Source organism: Mastomys coucha, unplaced genomic scaffold (genome assembly GCF_008632895.1).
Source record: "Mastomys coucha isolate ucsf_1 unplaced genomic scaffold, UCSF_Mcou_1 pScaffold23, whole genome shotgun sequence".
Classification (NCBI taxonomy): Eukaryota; Metazoa; Chordata; class Mammalia; order Rodentia; family Muridae; genus Mastomys; species Mastomys coucha.
Window position 1 is genome coordinate 98313418 of NW_022196906.1, and position 17178 is coordinate 98330595.

Genomic DNA, 17178 nt, shown 5'->3' on the forward strand with positions numbered 1-17178 from the left:
CACACATAGACACAGACAAACACAGACACACATAGACACAGACACACATAGACACACAGACACACAGAGACACAGACACAGATACACATGCATACACAGACACACACAGACTCATACACTGACATCACACTGACACAGGCACACACAGACGAACACAGATGAACATAACAGACACACACACACACACACACACACACACAGAAAATAGAAGAAAGGAAAGAGTGTTTAGGAAGATTTATTTATAGCATCAATATCCGGGGTTTACTTGACATTATTTTTAAGTGTGATAGCACAGCTGCCAGAGAGGTGAATGGAAAAGGTATTGTAAAGCACAAGCAAGATAATACAAATATTAAAATAGTGAGGGAGGCTCAGAATGTGGCACACAGACCTGGGACCCCAACATACATTCTAGCAGACCCACAGAAGAGCAGATGGAAGACTGCTATCTAAAAATAATAATAAAGGGACCTTTACAGAGTTTGAGGAATTTACACCTATTCTCCAAAAGTCAGTTGTGTGGAATTAAGAAAACAAAAACAAAAACCCCCAAACCAGAAAGGAACAATATGCTTGGAGTTCTGGTAGGGCGGCAAATGAAACTCACAGAGTCATCTTCAAAGTGTCTGTTTGCCTAATTCACTTGATATTATGTCACTCCAGAAATACAAATTGCTCAGCAAGCAGCACTCTCATTATGGCACTTTGCTGTTAAAAAAAAAAAAAATCCCTTCCTCTGCTACTGTTACAGAATGACGTTTACACTGTGGCTTAACATTTGAGCTAATTTTTAAAAAAGCTGCCTGTACCTGTGGCCATCCTAGACACTCCATTCACAATACCATCTCTGACTGTAAAAATGTTTCCATATTGTTTCAGTAAAAAGAAATCTCTGGCTTCCTGTTTTAAATGAAAGACATAGCCTTGATGTTTATCCCGCTCACCCAGTGTATCCTCTCTCTCTCTCTCTCTCTCTCTCTCTCTCTCTCTCTCTCTCTCTCTCTCTCTCTCTCTCTCCTCCCCTCCTCTGTCTGTGACTCTCTCTCTTTCCCTCTCCCTCTCTTTTTTCTTGGCTAGTCCTTCGATCTTATTCACATAAACAAAGAAAAAAGAAGCAAATACAGTGACTTGATCAATGTTACGTATTTTCCTAGTAATTGACTGAGGACTGATGGAAAACTTAGAAATATTAGATGGGCTATCCGCCTCACTCCCTCCCCCCAGGCCCCCTTGTCTCCTAGTGCTTGTAGCACTGTGCGGACCCAGCCATGCCTTGGGGAGGAGTGAGAGTGGGGACTTGCTTGGCCAGAAGCTGATCTACAAAGCAAGTCTTTGTGTTTGGGGTAACTGTAGCTGTTGGACTGTCTGAACACTGCACTCCCTTGAGGTCTGCCCCTTTCACTGTTGGATAAAATCAGGTTTTAATATATCTGTTTCTTCCCCTGTTGCCGTGATAAAATACTCTGACAAAAGCAACTTAATGGAGAAGGGTTTTTCTTGGCTGACAGTTCTAAAAAGATGTCGGTCCATCATAGCAGAGAACATGCGAACACGGACAAGAAAGGCATGGTGGCATAGAGGAGGGAGCAAGGTCACATTTCATCTGAATTCAGAAGCAGACATGGAATGGAAAAGGGGCCAGGCTGTAAAGCCTAAGGCCTAGCCCAGCTACCCACTTCCTCCAGAGAGGTCCCACTTCCTAAAGATTCCACACGTACCAAACAGCACCACCGGCTGGGAAATGAGAGTTTGTGGATGAGCCTATGGGGGCACAGTTCACATTCAAACGTAACAAATATGCTGGGAAACCCAGACACATGCAGACAGACAGACAGACAGACAGACAGACACCACACACACACACTCACACACACACACACACAGACACACAGACACCACACAGGCACACACTTTTTCAGGCAAATGAGTTACAAAGTTGGAGGGATGCTAGAACCCAGAAGTTTTTCTATAGATAATGGTTTGCATCAAAACAATGATAGAGAGACATGTTCTTATACTTTCTTTTTTCTTTTCCAGACAGGGCTTCTCTATGTACCCTGGCTGTACTGGAACTCACTGTGGAGTCCATGCTGGTACTGAACTCAGAGATCCACCTGCCTCTGCCTCCTGAGTGGTGAGATTAAAGGTGTATACCCCCACCACTGCCAGGCCTTATCACACCTTCTTCTTGTAGCCTGTTATCAACGTTGAGGTCTCTATAATTCTTTAAGTTTTTGTACATTTTACAAGGTTTCAGAAATACTGGTGCCAAGCTTCTATCACTAAAATTCTAGGCTTTTCCATTTCTACACACATGTTTGAAGTGATGCAGATATTTCTTCTGCGGTCCTCTCCTGGCTCACAGATCCCACCTTTCTGGCTGCCACACACAATCCCAGGAGCCCGGATCTTCCACACTAACCCCAAGCCTACTAGGAGCTACTCATAGTAGTAACCCCTCAGGCAGATCTGATCATCCTACTTCTGGACTCTGCAAGCAGATGATAGCCTGGTTATAAGGAGTCAAGTGACGTGTCTGTCTGTTCACTCTAATAATCTCACTCTGCCCTCCAAGGTGTGATGAACCAAGGATGCTCTTAGTTACCTGGGTTCTCCCTTCTTTCTCCCTCTAGTTAATTCCGCCCCCCCCCCCTTTCCCTCTGACACAGTTAAGTTTCTCTCCTTCTAGGCAGCATCTTCCTCTGCTTACACCATGTGCGGCTTGCTTCCTCTCCCTCCTACCTGCTGGCTTTTTCAGTTCCAGCCTCTTTGCTTTCCTGCCTGAGTTCACCCTATTTTTAATGGAATCTCTCCTCTGGTTCTCTTCGCTCTCCACCTACTCTCTGTGTTCCTCCACAATCTCTCAGCTATAAATAACCCAAGGCATCCAACCTTTTGCTCTCATGGAGAAATGAATAATTAAAACTCCAAAGGAAGACACGTGGATTAAATCAGGCATTTGATTTCTTCAAAACACAGAGAGCATTTTCTGGAGGCCTGTGCAAATGAATGAGTCACAGCCAATTACTTCAAGAGGGAGGAAAGTTGAGGTTTGGTTTTATCACTGGCCCATTATAAAAGGAGCTTGCTAATGAATGTCAGATATTGGTCAGGAAGGACACTTCCAAATTCAGCAGCATGAGCCACAGGGTCCCTACTGTGACGTCTGCGACTATGGAAGTTCTCTGACCAATGGTGCTGCTTCTTCATGTTCCTTTTCCAGAATTAAGGTATATTGCAAACCCTGGGTGCTTGCCTGCTTACTGTGCCCTGAGGACAATTCCTCTGTTAGGATAATCTGGTCAGGAACTAGAGAGATGGCTCAGCTGATAAAGAGTCTGCTATACAAGCATGGGGACCTCATCTCAGGACCCCAAAACTCATGATGAAGAAGCTGGTGCCATGGCCTGTGTTTGCATCCATGGCACTGTGGAGCACTACATCCTAGAGCTCATTGGCTAGTTAGTATAGCTCAAATGATGAGATCCAGGTTCACTGAGAGACCCAGGGCTGGTAAGATGTCTCAGCTGGTAATGGGTTTGCTAACAAGCCTGATGACCCGAGTTTGATCCTTTGAACCCACATGGCAGAAGGAGAGAACTAATTCCCAAAGACTGTCCTCTGGCATGCGCACACATGTACACACACAGGCATGCAAGCATGCATGTATGCACACATGTGAGGTCTGGTGGATGAAATTTGATAATTGCAATCTTTCATAGACTTTATGGAGATAATAAATTTGCGAGTCTACTTCAAGCTTAGGTCAGTGGACTTCATACCGATAATGTCTCAGGAAATGGGTGGTCCCGTAGAGGATATTGGGGGAATTCCCAGGATTCCAAGCTGCCAAGCAGTTGCCTGTTATGTGCTCAGCATTGGCCCTTTTATTTTCCTCCTTCTCAGGTTGGTTTCCTTCTAGAGCCTCCGTGTGAGCCTCCGTGTTCTGTGTCTTCTCTTGCGCTGGCACATCCTGCTTAGATAGGAGCCAAGGAGGTGCAGAAGTCAGGATGCGCTATGTTGAGGTCTGGCTGCTGTTCTGGGGATGAACTTGCTGGAAGAAATGTGAAGGAGCATTTTCCTCCCAGGTGGGGTTTGAAGAACCTCGTATTGGAAGGGTCGGGGCCTTTCCAGAGCGTTCGTTAGGGACACAGGAGGGAAAAGGAGCTTGAATCTTCTGTAAACGAACACACATAAACTTAAAGAAATTGGGACTTTGCCAATATAACACCCAAATCTCCTCTTCTTAAATCTGACAACCAGTACACTATCTAAGAATGATCAGAGTTGCATGTGTGGGAGCATTGTGTGTGTGTGTGTGTGTGTGTTGGGGTATCTGCTTCCAGAAAAAAACGCAATAAAATAAAAAATGGCACCTTAGAGGAAAGTGTTATGAAGTGAATGTTAAGGCATCCTTGAACAGAGAAGAGGAGATGTGTCTTTCTTTCACATTATTGGGCAGCCTGTGCATTTGGCTCGAAGTCTTGGTCTTGTCCTTTTTAACATTGATTAACTGCTTTAATGTAAAAGGACAATTTCATTATAACCCACTCGACTCCCAGTAAATACGTTACTGTAAAAGTTTAGGCCCTTGGGGAGGAATCTCTGCTAATTGAAGCTAATTACTCGTTTTAACCTGTTTAAACCTTAGAGATGGCTTTAGGGTCTAGTTCCAGGACACTCAAAGACATGAACCTTCAAAGGGATTTAATTAATTTCGTTTGCCTGCACATTGCTGCCTGAAGGAAGGGAGAGTGTTTGGCAAACAGCAATTTGTTTTGAGGAATGGCTCACACCCAGCCCATCTCTTCCTGAGCTGTCCGGAGCACAGGAACTGAATGCCTGAGGGTCTGGTTAAAAGGAATATCACACATGTCACACACCGCGTGTTAAGTGCCATACATCATGATATGATTTTAGGCGTAGGGCTGAGTGTGTTAATGAATGAGTCTCTGGCTCTTGTGCCTTCTCTTGGGTTCTTTTCCTTCTCTTGGTTTGTCTTGTCCAACTTCGATGAGCTAACTTTCATCTTATGTTTTATTTTGTTTACTTATTTTGTCTTTTATTTACATTATATTATTTTGTTTTATTATTGCTTAGAAGCCTGTGTATTAGTCAGGGTTCTCTAGAGTCACAGAACTTATGGTAGTCTCTATGTAGTAAAGGAATTTATTGATGACTTACAGTCTGTAGTCCAACTCCCCAACAATGGTCAGCAGCAGCTGTGAATGGAAGTCCAAGGATCTAGCAGTTGCTCAGTCCCACAAGACAAACAGGTGAAGCAGAGAGAGCCATCCTTCTTCCAATGTCCTTATATAGGTCTCCAGCAAAAGGTGTGTGCCACCACACCTTTAATCCCAGATGACCTTGAACTCGTAGATCTTCCTTTCTTAATCTTCTGAGATTCATAGCCACTATGCCACCCTACCTTTAATCCCAGATGACCTTGAACTCGTAGATCTTCCTATCTTAATCTTCCGAGATTCATAGCCACTATGCCTCAAGATCTCCGTGCCAAGATTCAGGTCGGAAACTTGTATCTCTCAGCCTCCGGATTAAGATCACAGGTGAGTCTTCTAATTCTAGATTGTAGTTCATTTCAGATATAGTCAAGTCGACAACCAGAAATAGCCACTACAGCCTGTTTTGTTTTTTGTTTTTTGTTTTTTTTTTCCTAATGGGAGACAAAAAAGGGAGTGAAATCCAGGGGGGGTGGGGGTGGGAAGGAACTGGCATAGAGGCAGAGGGACCTGTAATCAGAATATATTATGTGAGGCAAGAATCTATTTCAGTAAAAGCAAAAACTGCACATCATGGCTTCTCAGGTGAGAGACAGATGCAGGGCTGTGGCTGCTGCTGGTCCACCAGCTCCACCTGGAGAAGCCAAAAGCTGGAATTTCAAACTATCATCCCTTTACATTTGGGAGTTGGGGTTATCTTTAATTTGTTTATGTAAGGTTACACAGTATGAACAGATTCAACCACAAGCTCTTCAGTATTTCTGATTAGGACTGCATTGAATCTATGTGCCTTTATCCTCCAGTCTGCAGAATGCATACCTGCACCTCCAGCTGCAAGGGTGTTGATTTTTTTTTCCTTATTAAAAATTTTCAGTTTTCAAGATGCAAATCTTGGGCATATATTGCTACTACATTTTGACTTTCATCTGCAGTTTTTATCTCATCTGTATCTCCAGCACAGACTATATCCTTAGTACATTATAAATAGTGCTTTTGAAAAAAAAAATAATTTCCTATTCCATGGTTAGCATACAGAAATACTGTGTGTATATTCGTGTATGTTGTATGTGTGTACATGAGTGTGTGTGCATGTGTGTGTATATGCTTGTGTTTGTACATATACACACGAAGGTCTGCATGTTGTTCTCAGTTACTGCCTACTTAATTTTTAAAGACAGAGTTTCTCTTTGAACATGGAACTCCCCAATTCAGCTCGTTGCCTGGCCTGGGGGCTCAGGTCTACCCTCTCACTTCCTGACCCCTAGAACTGGGGTTACTGAAGGTGCCACTGTTTCTGCCTGGGCTGGGGCTACAACAGGCACTCAGTCCCTCACAATCTGAGGTAAGCACTGTGCGGATTGAGCCATCACCCTAAATGTCTGGTGTGCTGTGTGACTTTATATGTGCTGCCAGTTGGTCTGTTCTGGTTTTCTCTTTTGTTTTGTTTTGTTTTTGCTTGTTTTGTTTTTGCTTTTTGACAGTGTCTCATTTTATTGATCAGACTAGCTTAAAAATCCTTGAGCCTCTTTGATGCTAGGATGGAGTGCCAGGTATGCGCCTCAGTGCCCTGCCTGGATGATTACTGAAGGTGCTTTGCATACTTTGTTGGGATAGTCACTTTGTCTGCAGTTGAGGATAACTTGATCTCTTCTCTTGCCATCTGGATGCTTTCTTTGCAGTTCTGCATTGGCAAACCTGTCAAGGATGCCGTTGGTCGAGTGAGAGCGCTTGACTGCTTTTCTCTCTAGGAATATTTGACAGTCTGGAGATGGTGGCTTAGACCCAGGGCTCGTTGCCTGTTAACACACTTGGGCTGTGACTTTTCATCCTTGCTGTGTTGACAACGGTAGTTTGCCCTAAGTGAGATGTCCTTTCAGAGTTCAGCTTAAACCTGGGCATTTTGTTTCCTTTTCTGCTGCTCTTTGGCACCCTGGGCGACACCTGCCTCGCTGCTTCCATGAAATTATGCTAGGGAATGCAAGAAGCTGTCCCTCTCTGCTCCTCATTCTTCTTCAAAAACAGTCATTTTTCCGCTTCAGCAACCCATGCTTAAATATTAACAGTGTTTCTCTGTGGCCATCTGCTTCTTGGGAAAAAAAAAATGCTGATCGTGGAATACAAGTTGCAAGTGTCCTGTGCCCTTCTTTGAGGTCTTGAACCAGGCTAGTGTTCATCGATCTGCCTGGCTTCAGAACACAGCCAATGTTTTGTAACCAGAACCTTAGGCCAAAGGCTCCACTCAGCAGGGGTGGGGTGGAGGTGTTTCCAGCATGCCAGCTCTTCCTACTCACTCTCACAGGACACAAATGCAAAGGACAGTGTAAAAGGCAGAAAGACTCTTAACATAGCTAAGCTGTGAAGATGAAAAGCACACACTTCCAGTCCATCTTCTGGGCACCGGCAGTGTGAGATTAAGCTTTAACTAGGGGAAGAACTAGGCAGGAGAATAAGAGGTGTACTGGCTGGTTGTGCGTGTCAACTTGACACAGGCTGGAGTTATCACAGAGAACGGAGTTTCAGTTGGGGAAGTGCCTCCATGAGATCCAGCTGTGGGGCATTTTCTCAATTGCCCCTTGTGGGTGGTGCCATCCCTGGGCTGGAAGTCTTGGGTTCTATAAGAGAGCAGGCTGAGCAAGCCAGGAGAAGCAAGCCAGTAAAGAACACCCCTCCATGGGCTCTGCATCAGCTCCTGCTTCCTGACCTGTTTGAGTTCCAGTCCTGACTTCCTTTGGTGATGAACAGCCATGTGGAAATAAGCCAAATAAACCCTTTCCTCCCCAACTTGCATCTTGGTCATGATGTTGTACAGGAATAGAAACCCTGACTAAGACAAGAGGTCTGCATAATTTAGCAGTCTTGGTCAAAGTGTTCTCTGCTTGGTCATTGTTTCAGTCCTGGTTCTGTACAGAAGCCCAAGAAATTCTCCCAGTTAAGGGGAAAAGCCAGTTATTACAAGATTATTGCTCCTGCTTGGAGCTGATCTGTCTGGTGGCTCTGTTCCTAGAATCTGAGCTGGCAGCAGGTTTGGAGCAATGACTAGAGACTGCGATTCAGCTACCCTCATCTCAGTCTTGAGAAGGGATACAGTAGGTGAGGTATTACCAACTTATAGGTAGAGACTTTGCAGAATTAACATGCTTGTATGTAGCCTGAAGCAGGTAACTGACCCAACCATTAAAAAAAGGAAATCTTAAAGGAAAATTTAAAAAACCAAAACCCTTCCAATGTAAATCACAATTAGAGACTGAGATTATTCTTTCACAGAGCTATAACTACTGACCGTGTTGTTTTAGAAATCTGAATACATTATGTTTTCTTTTTTCAAAAGGTTGCCATACAATTTATAGAAGTCTCCAGAGAGATCTACAGATTAAGCAAGTTGATTATTAAAGTCGTGTAATCTTTTGACATGGAGTCTTATTATGTAGTCCTGGCTGGTCTAGAAGCCACACTGTAGACTACACTGGCTCAGACTCTCAGAGATCTACCTGTCTGTTTTTTCTTCCTGATTCCTAGGATTAGAGGCACGTGCCATTATGTGCAGCAAGACATGAGATATGCAGTCTTGAATGTGCCATTGCTTATATAAAGTTTACATTGATCACGAACATCATTCTTCACCTAGAGGGGAAACAGGCTTTGGCTACAAATGTACAAAAACACACTCTGCATTCTCCATAGCCGAGCAGCTATTACTTACTGATCTCAATAGAAGTTTCCCTTTACTCTAGAGTTGTAATAATGCATCCTTAAACCTGGTCATATTCTGTACATGCCTCTGCTTATGGTGGCTCCTGGTTGTAGTCAGGCACGATGCTCTAAATTCAATTTTAAAGTACATTGCCCAGGAAAGTAAACGAAGTGGAACATACAACTACAAGCCATCCCCTAAGCTTGCATCTCAGCTACCTGTTTGAAGGGACCTACCTATGGAAGAATGATTCAGACTTAACCTTTGAATTTGGGTGATTTTATGTCCATGACAGGCTTAGACTACAATAATCCATGGTTGGTTGAGTTTCCCTCTTTCAAAGCTATGGGGACTAGGCAAAAAAGAACCACACCTGCTATCAAACAAGTTTTATAAATTTATAGATTTATGTATGGTAGCATCCTTATATGTGATAAATTATGTAAGCCATGGAATTTACTTTCACAAAGGTGGGACCATTCTGGCAAGCATGGAGAGTGTGCAAACAATAAGGCCCATGCTCCCACTTTGATGAATGGTGATCCATTTCTACAATAGTACAAACAAAGAGGTTGATGGTCCTCTCCAATACCCTTATTGCCAATCTATACTTATCTATTAGATGCAATGGAGAAAGTAACAGTGAAGGGTAGGAAATTGTTTATTTAATATAACTTTATTAGGAAGATGAGAAGGTCAATAATCCTTTATCTTCTCTTTGGGAATGAGGACATGAGCTTTAAGATTACAGAGTGAAGAAAAGCAAAGAGGGTGCACAGCCAGGAGGTCTTGGTGAAGCTGTGGTCTGGCTTATAAGGGTTTGAGGAAGCCTTAAGTAACTTGAGCAACTCCATTCCCATTGTGATATGTTTGTTCCTGCCTAGAAGGACAGTCTTACTATAAGGAAAATGCCTACAAGGATCTTTGTTCTTGGCAAGTCTAGGGAAATGACTGGCGATGCTCAGATGGCATCCTAGCTGCATGAATAGGACTCTGTAAAAGATGGCGCTTGAGGATGTTTTAGTCCCACTTATCTTCTTCTCCTCAACGTAGAGGAGGGAAGATCACCACTCCTTAAGCAATAAATACCCTGTATGCAGATTGGGCGGGAGCCTGACCCAATGTCAAGGAGACAGGTGCCAAATACAGGCAGAAATACTAAGATCTGACCTGCACTTAGTTATCTAATCAACATCTTTGGTCTCAAGTGAAAACTCCATGCATCTAGATAAGTACCATCCCAGTCCTACAGTTAGCATGTCCTCCAGACTCCATCATAAATATTTATGAACTAGGTCCACCCGTCTCTACAGATACTACCATTGACCAAGCTAATAGCATCCCTCTGGACCTCTAGCCAGCTCTATTTTCTGACCCCCATCCAATAAGCTCTCCACACCAAGGTTAGAGTGATCTTTTTAAAAATGTAAATCTGATTATGCCACCACCCCCTGCTTAAAACCTTTCAAAGGCTTCCCATTGCTCCTAAGATAAGACCAGAGTTCTTACTGTGGTTTTCTCCTGACCTTACTTTCTTTGGCCCTGCTTGGGTCAGCCACCTCTTTGCTTACTGCTTACCACCAACCTCACGCTCCAACCACACCTGCCTTCATTCAGCAGCAAACCTCTCTTACACAGCAGAGGTCAATTGGGTTGAATAAACATCTATTTGCTTTGTAGTCTAATACTCAAATTTCCGGGGGTAGAAAGATAGTGGGAGGCTTCCCTGACTTCTTCATGTCTATTTTCCCTGCTTATAACCTATGGCAGAGGCCTACTGCACTCTTTGTAATCTGTAGTATATATTACACTATGTATTTGATTTCAGTGGTCTATGGCTTGCTGAAACACAGCATACAAGCTGATGATTTTTTGTTTGTTTGTTTGTTTTCCGAGACAGGGTTTCTCTGTATAGCCTTGGCTGTCCTGGAACTTGCTCTGTAGACCAGGCTGGCCTCGAACTCAGAAATCTGCCTGCCTCTGCCTCCCAAGTGCTGGGATTAAAGGCATGCGCTACTACCGCCCGGCTGAGCTGATGATTATTGATGGGCCTGTTTTTGAGCATTGGCATTGAGTAGTGGCACTGGGGCATGACTAGAATCACAGTGCCACTCTGTCATCTACAGAAGCCTGGGGAGGTCTTTTCAGAGACCACCACTCAGATGAAACTGGGATTCTTGACTTTTCTGCAGGAAGAACTTCAGTGCATGTCAGTATGAAGCAGAGATAGAATTTAAGCATGCTTTCAAGCATGGGGAGCAATAGAAAAGCTCTCAGAAAAAAACATAAAACACATTCAAGTCTGGTTGTGGGCTTTTTAAAGGACAATCACTCTCAATGGTATACTCAATAGCCATATATATATGTATATGTGTGTGTGTGTGTGTGTGTGTGTTTTACATATCAGTGTGTTCCTAAGAGACTTTTTTTTTGATAAATGAGAACATATGCATATCACATTCCAGATGTGATATGCATTCCAGGATTACAGCTAAATAAGGTAAACCTTAGTGGAAATGGGTCCAAGTAAAGTTAAGATAATCTTTGCTGCAAATAAAAACATAGCCTTATTTGTTAAGATCCCCAGAACATTGTAGGTTTTTACAACTAGAAATGGAATAAGGCCATACTCAAAGGTCATCTGCTCATTGCTAATTTAACATCATTTGAAAATCTCTGTGTAAAAGAAACACTGTCTCTATGCAGGCCATCTTCATAACAAATGTTAACATCACTGGAGTCCCTCTAGCCAGCCTCTGGAGGGAATCCTTTCTCTCCGTATGTCTCCTTGGTTTTTTCCACCTTTCTATCCCACATTGTTTACAGGGCTCGAATCAATGTCTGGTATATTGTTGAGCCATGGGACCATTTATAGTCATTTCACTTGTGAGTCACTCCTGACAGTAGTCTGGAGTCAGTGACTTGAAGTGGAATCAGGTCAGCAGCATCAACATTGCCTGGAGGCTTGTTAAGAACAGGCTGAGTCCAGAAGCTCTGAATCTACAGAGTTCCAAATCAGCTCCCAGCTTATTTACATTATTACTATTTACATTGAGGTTTAGCGTTTCTATAAAAAATGTATAGTTAAGTCTTCCTCCCTTCCTCCCTTCCTCCCTTCCTCCCTTCCTCCCTTCCTCCCTTCCTTCCTTCCTCCCTTCTTCCCTTCCTCCCTCCCTCCCTCTCTTCCTCTCTCCTTCCCTCCTTCCCTCCCTTCCTCCCTTCCTTCTTTCCTTCCTTCCTTCCTTCCTTCCTTCCTTCCTTCCTTCCTTCCTTCTTTTTAAGACAGGTCTCATGTAGCTTAGCCTGGCCCTGAACTTGCTATATTGGTGAAGCTGACCTTGCATTTCCACTCTTTTAGTAACCACCTCCCAAGTGGTGGGATCACAGGCATGTGCCAACATACCTGCTAAAGTATACACTTTAATGTGTCACCTCCCATAGCGAAGGTAGACCATCTCTAGTTCACACCATGCTTTATTCTTTCCCGATCTAGTCAATAAGCTCCCAGAGGCAACTACCAAACTTACTTCCAATGTTAACTATCTTGCCAATGTTTCATGTTCCTGAACTTAGAAGGTACCATTACACTTGCTTAATATTTGAAAATTCTACGTATCTTCAAAATGCCCAGGTCTCCTGTGTATGCGTCACATTTGAGAAGTACTTCCATGATGTGCTCTTGCTGAACGCTGATATTAGCTGACACCTGGGTAGCATCCCCAGTGAGTCTGTTAGCCTCTATGAGGTTTAGACATTAGGATTAAGAACAATTCCCAGGGAATTCTAATTCGTAGTCCAAATAGGAAAACACTGCCCCCCGCCCCGTATCTCCCAAGTTCTACATTGCACAGTTCTGCCCCTCTCCCTACTCTGTGCTGGCAAAATATAGCTATTATATCTCAGAATGAAGCCAGGCTTTCCCATTGTGGAGTTGTCTATTTTCTTCCTTACTGCCTTTTCTCATGATGCACTCACGCTATTTGGTAGCCATTATCATCAGCCTGCAGGAGCAGTGATTGCTAGAGCTGGCTCTTACTGGCTTGTGATGGAAGGCTGTAGGATCTGTCCACCCTCAGCCATCCATTCAATACATCATCTTGGCAACTTGAACCTTGCTATCATGGGTGAATATCACACGTCAGGTTTTATTTCATCTTCCACCTCTTCCCAGGGAGCTGGATTGCTCCTGTATCGTCCCTACAGGTAAACACTGCTAGGGAGGAGGAGGGCTTGAGCTTGCGGAGCTTTCCCTTCTGCTAGCCTCAAGTTTACCATTTTCTGGGCAAATGGTATGTGTAAGTAATGCTGGTGACACCTGCAGTCACCTGTGGGTTCTAAGAAGATAAAGGGTGTATTTCTTCCATCTAGCTTGGTTAGAAACTTCTAGAAGCCTGTTTCCAAGGGTTATGACTGTCCAGTTCTGCTGAAACTCTTCTACACAGGGCTGTGCTTAGTTCATAGAAAGGAAGCAGACATCAGCAGTGACCTTCACTGTTGCGTCTCCCTCCAGGCTTATGTCTTAGTTAGGGTTTTACTGCTGTGAACACATACCATGACCAAGGCAACTCGTAAGGACATTTAACAGGGGCTGGCTTACAGGTCCAGATATTCAGTCCATTATCATCAATGTGGGAGCATGGCAGCATCCAGGCAGGCATGGTGCAGGAGGAGCTGAGAGTTCTACATCTTCATCTGAAGGCTGCTAGCAGAATACTGACTTCCAGGCAGCTAGGACGAGTGTCTTAAAGCCCACACCCACAGTGACACACCCACTCCAACAGGGCTACACCTTCTAATAGTGCCACTCCCTGGGTGGAACATATACAAAGCAGCACAGCTTACCACTGAATCCAACACTCTCTTGGAGTTGTCAGAGATGGATATAAGATTGATTTGTTTCCTATTGATTATTATGTTCCATGAGTACAGAGTCAAGATCTTTTAAGGGCATTGTCTATAATATACCTGAAAGGCAGCGGGCATCCAAGGGTAGTGTAGCTCTTGGCAGTTAAAGGGGATTCTGGAGTCCGATCTGTTTTTAATTTCAGCTCTTCTACTCCTTCAGTGATCATCTGCCAGTTACAGGATCCTTATCTGAAAAAATGAGTGTTAAAATATGTGTGGGTTTGTGATGGTTATTCAGATAAAATGACAAAGGAAGCAAGCATTAACCTGACATAGTAACACACTTCCTTAGGTTCAGCTCCAGGAGCTGAATTTGGGTTCATGTAGTTTGAAGAATTGTTATAGACTTAAGGCTTATGCTTCCCTCTGATTCATGTTTAAATCTTAATCCTCAATATATTACAATTAGGACATAGAGGTAGGAAGAGAATGAGGGTGGATAAATGGGTTTAGTGCCTTTAGAAAACACAACCCAGAGAGATCTCTAGCTCACTTTTGGCCACATAAGTACATAATGGGAAGTTGGAAGTCTGTCGGTAGGAAGAGAGCCTTACTAGAACCCAACCTTCTGGTACTCTGGCTTCAAACCTCCAATTCTGGAACTATAAGAAATAGTCATCTTTGCTTGTAAGCCACCCGGTGTGTGATGATTGGTTATAGCAGCCTTTGGGCTAGGATGATGGCAATCCCAGTAAATACTGGGGTAAGGGTATAGAAGGAAAGAGGTGAAGAAATACATGTACTTCTTGGCTGGTGGCTCTGACAAAATACTCGCCAAGAAGCAACCTAAGGGAGAAGCCATTTATTTTGTCCATTCGTTAGAGGGTAAGAACCATGATGGTAGGAAGACAGCAGTAGAAATGGGTTCTAGACTGTGGCTTACATATTAGACAACTAGGAATCAGAAAGAGAAAGGGATTTGGCTAGAGGCCGGATAGGTAGCACCATAACTCATAAGATCTACCCATCATGTTCTGGTTCCTCAAGCTAGCTATTCCTCCTAAGAGGCTGTGGTTACCACAAACAGCTCTATCATCTTGGCACTGTATCAACTTGACACAAATTACTGTCACTGAGAAAGGGGAGCCTCAGTTGATAAAATGCCATAATCATTTTATTGGTTAATTATGGATGTGGAATGGCTCGGCTCACTGTGAGCAGTGCTGGCCCTAGAAGTTGGTACTGGGTTGTCTAAGACAGCTGGCCAATGAGTAGTACTCCTCTGTGGCATCTGGCTTAGTTCTTACTTCCAGGTACTTACTTTGAGTGCCTGCCTTAGCTTCCCTGGATGAAGGACCAAATAACTCTGTCTTCTCTCAAGTTGCTCTGGTCATAGTGGTTTTCTACAGCAACAGAAACAGAAAAAGCACCCCTATTAATTCAAGAGCATGAGCCTCTGGAGGGCATTGCATTATTAGTAACAGGCTTATTATTCATCAGCTTCTGCCATTCATTGGTACACATATGTCATCAGGATGTCAGGGGGAAAAGCTCAGGGCTTTGTCTGTGCTTGGCAAGGGCTCAGCTGCGGGGCTACATGCAGGACTCTAGTCTCTCATTATTAATAAACTAGTGCCTTAAACATCTATAGGTATGAGCAGAGCAGGAACCAGTGGCTGTGGGAAACACTTGGCAAAGAGCTATGGCTAGATAGTAGCTGTTGAAATACTCTCGGGGACCAAAGGAATGCAGGCAAGCACTGACATCTGTGCTGCTCACTGAACATAGCATAGCTATATACGGAGAGTTTCATCATGGAAAGTAGTTCATAAATTACTAGGAGGAGGGCAGGATAGTTTAATTAAAGAGTTACTAGTTCAGTTCTCAAGGTTCACCCTAGCTCTAATATTCACAAACATTTGATGACGTATATATATATATATATTTTTTTTTTTGCATGAACAAACATGGCTGCTTTTAGGGATTAAGTTATATAAGAAGCCATACGCAGTCTTCTCTTCTTTACTTTGAGAGAGGGGGTTACATCCTTTTACCTCTTCTGAGATAAAGGATAGGTTTATTTAGAATCATTGGTGCAGTGCGAAGGCCCCAGGGTATGCTGGGTCAGTAGATCTCTGTGGAGACTTAGCCCAGTCACTGTGCCCATCGCCATTTCTGTGGTCACTGAAAAGAGTACAGTCTCCTTGAGTCATCACTGAGAAGAAGGATCTGTCGTCTGGTTATGTTGTAGTGAGAGACGAAGCTCAGTGTTCTGCAGAGGGATTGTCACAGATGCTCAAGTCTACATGCAACCAGCAAAGGCTTCTATCAGCAAATGGCATGGGCTGTTGGCTGTTTTACTGTGGACCAGGAGTTCACTTCCAGGTCTGGTGTTGGTCTTCTCAGCACTGCAGTGATTTGTGGGATGGAGATTCTGACTCTCCGGGGATACCTTAGACACGCTGATGTCAATCAGCCAGTTCTGAGGTTCTGCGTAGCATTGGTCTTCAACAGAGACTGTGGTGGGTGGCCACTGCCTGGCTCGTTTCCCTCGCTCCATTCCCATGGGTTATGTTCACAACTCATAGATTGCCAGCTGGATCAAGAGGGACCTACTAGGTTTGTAAAGCACATCTCTGGGAGGGTTTCTCTATAAAAGGTTAGCAAAGAAAGAAACAAGTCACCCTGAATGTGGGTGGAGCCATCCCTTGAGCTAGAGACCTGATGCCGAGTAAGGAGAAAGGAAAAAGGCTGCTAGCATAGCCCCCCCTTCCCTTCCCTACCCCTCCCTTTTCCATCCAGTACAATGTGCACTGTGTTGCTGTGTCCTCCTGCCATGAAAGACTGAAGCTATCAAATCCAGGAGACAAAATAACTTCTCTTTCCTTAAGTTGTTTTGCTAAGGTTTCTTGTCAAAGGAGGCAGATCTGGCCAGCACAATGCCATCTTCCCTTGTCCCCAAATTCAAGAGATGGACATGTCAAGTATGCAGAATGATGCTCATTTTACTTCAATATGTCTACTGTACTCTGAAGTGTGTTCTACCCATAAATAAGGCACTGGTATTTAGATATTGAGCTAATTTACAGCTAGGTGGATATTTAAGCAGAAGATTTTGGAGCTCCAAAAATTGAGTGGCAATTGTGAACCTTAAAGAGTTCTTCTTCAGGGCTGGTAAGATGGCTTAGCGGCTAAGAGCATTTGTTACTCTTGTAGAGGACCTAGGCTCAACTCCCAGCACCCTAATGATGGATCACACCATCGGAAATCCCAGTTTCAAGGGAACTTGTGACCCCTCTCACCCATACAGGAACCCAGAACATATGCTGTGCATAGACATGAATGCAGGCAAAATACAATGAGGAAATGTGATGTTTTTTAAAAAAATTTAAAAAGATCTCC

At 43.7% G+C, this 17178-nt stretch overlaps 1 protein-coding gene and 1 long non-coding RNA gene across 2 annotated transcripts in view; one reads left to right on the plus strand and one right to left on the minus strand.

Annotated features, from left to right (window-relative positions):
* Positions 1-13984, minus strand: part of LOC116072846 — a 19442-nt gene extending 5458 nt beyond the window's left edge. Inside the window, exon 1 of the long non-coding RNA XR_004111567.1 lies at positions 13897-13984. This is a non-coding gene — a long non-coding RNA (uncharacterized LOC116072846). The remainder of the gene's footprint in view (positions 1-13896) is intronic.
* The window catches only part of Cpne4 (copine 4), a 466654-nt gene that overhangs the window by 46314 nt on the left and 403162 nt on the right, over positions 1-17178 (plus strand). The gene's annotated exons all lie outside the window — the stretch shown is intronic.